We start from the raw sequence: 1,890 nt of genomic DNA, 5'->3' as shown, positions 1-1,890 counted from the left end.
TATATATATTGTATTTGTGTATGAAAATAATACAAAAAATTTGACAGTAATTTAGAATAAAAAAAATTATTTTAATAAGAAGTGGATATGATTTTTAAGAAACTTATTTAATATAAAATAACATTTTCATTGAAACTATAAAATTATACATATAATGTACTTAACAGTAATATTGATCTTATTGAACTATTTTATGTATATAACATTCATTTTTATACGGAAAATTTAAATTTCCAATTCCAGTAATTTCTGCAAAAATTATATACCTAATATATCCTTAAGTATTGCTGATAATGATGCAAAATTTTAACATTCTGTGATATTCAACAAACAATTCAAGCGTTATATCGATTCGGTCTATAATTATTTCGATAGTTTAAATACAATTTTTTTATCTATATCTAGTTAAATTTTTATATTTCAACACACACACAAAACCGTATTTTTTCAGTATAATAACGATTTTTATATAATAATAATGTAATTAATAATACATTTTAAGAGATGGAAACGCAAAATTTGATTACTTTTCTTATGCCACTTCCTAATGCGTATCGTGCAATTTTGCATGATTTGCATTACGTAAATAACGACTCTGTAAAAGTGGCCAGAGCCTTTCTCTCATAATAGCAAACTTTCAAGGCATAAAATAAACCCGTAAAAACCAAAAAATGAAAATTACGAGATATTCTGTGAAACACGTTGGAAGTGCAAGGCGCGCAAAACACCATCGAGAATGCAGCTCTAAATGCAAAATATGTAAACTCTTGAAAATTTGATTCGGAGGAGAAAACCGTGTATTTTTTTTTAGCGTTAAATACATGTGGTATTTGAAGTACCAACTGGATCCTGGGTACAAAAAGCGGTGATTTGTTAATTTAGTGCGCGACCACTGCGAGAAACTAACTCTGTCATGATAATACGTTTTTCCCGTGCGGCCGGAAAGCCGGAATTGTTTCGTTAGCGTTGACCAAAGTTCCAGCCGGCGGCTACGCTATTTCATTTTCAAATTTGCTCCACCGTGATAATGGAACTCTTTACAATAATACGCTAAAGCTCAAACATGTTCGCACGCACGCGCGTGTACGCACACACACACGATTTCACGCTGATAGAAACCTTTTATTTTCCTGAATCCAGAATTATTCCGTATGTAGGATTTTATGCGAATTAAGAGAAATATTTGATTAAATTTGTTGCAGTATATATATATATATATATGGCGCAATTGTACGACGTTGGAGTAAAATATTCATAAACGTTGTAAAATTAACGAGTTTGCCGATTTAGCTACGTCAAAGTTTTTTCTGAAAATTATCAATTAGATTTGATGAGATGATTGATTGATGTATCTATTAAAAAAGTAACAACTCCCTAATTGATAATCAGTTACCGACGTTTAATTTATCATGTTCATTTTATCACATTATAAAAAAATTCAGGTAAAATTACAATAATTATTAGTAAATAATTTTGGGGCTTATTGTTAAAAATGTACATTTACACATGTAAATAACAATTTACAAATAAAATTATTCTTCTTTAAAATAATTATATAATTTGCAAAAACAAATTTACAATCGAAATTTAATTCGTAAAAATATTTATGTAATAATTCAGTAATTATGCATTTGCATAAGTTATATGTACAAATGTAAAATTAATATTACCGTGAATGCAAATATAAGTGTGATATTATCGCATTACATACGTTACATAATGTTACAAAAATTTGTATATTTTGATAGAAAAATTATGAAATATATATTGTTATTGCAATTTTCCGTTTAATATAAAGATATATATTTACATAATTAGAAATGAAAGTATTAATTTTTATAAAAACGCGCGCGCGCGCGCGCGCACATACACACACACACACACACACAC

General features: G+C 28.0%; 1 protein-coding gene across 2 annotated transcripts in view; it reads right to left on the bottom strand.

The window, feature by feature from the left end:
- LOC108691672 (polypyrimidine tract-binding protein 1) overlaps positions 1 to 1,890 on the bottom strand; it is a 381,205-nt gene that overhangs the window by 15,059 nt on the left and 364,256 nt on the right. The gene's annotated exons all lie outside the window — the stretch shown is intronic.

The sequence above is a fragment of the Atta colombica genome, unplaced genomic scaffold, assembly GCF_001594045.1.
Source record: "Atta colombica isolate Treedump-2 unplaced genomic scaffold, Acol1.0 scaffold49, whole genome shotgun sequence".
Lineage (NCBI taxonomy): Eukaryota > Metazoa > Arthropoda > Insecta > Hymenoptera > Formicidae > Atta > Atta colombica.
The sequence above is the reverse complement of the archived record's forward strand: the minus strand, read 5'-3'. Positions and strand labels throughout refer to the sequence as shown.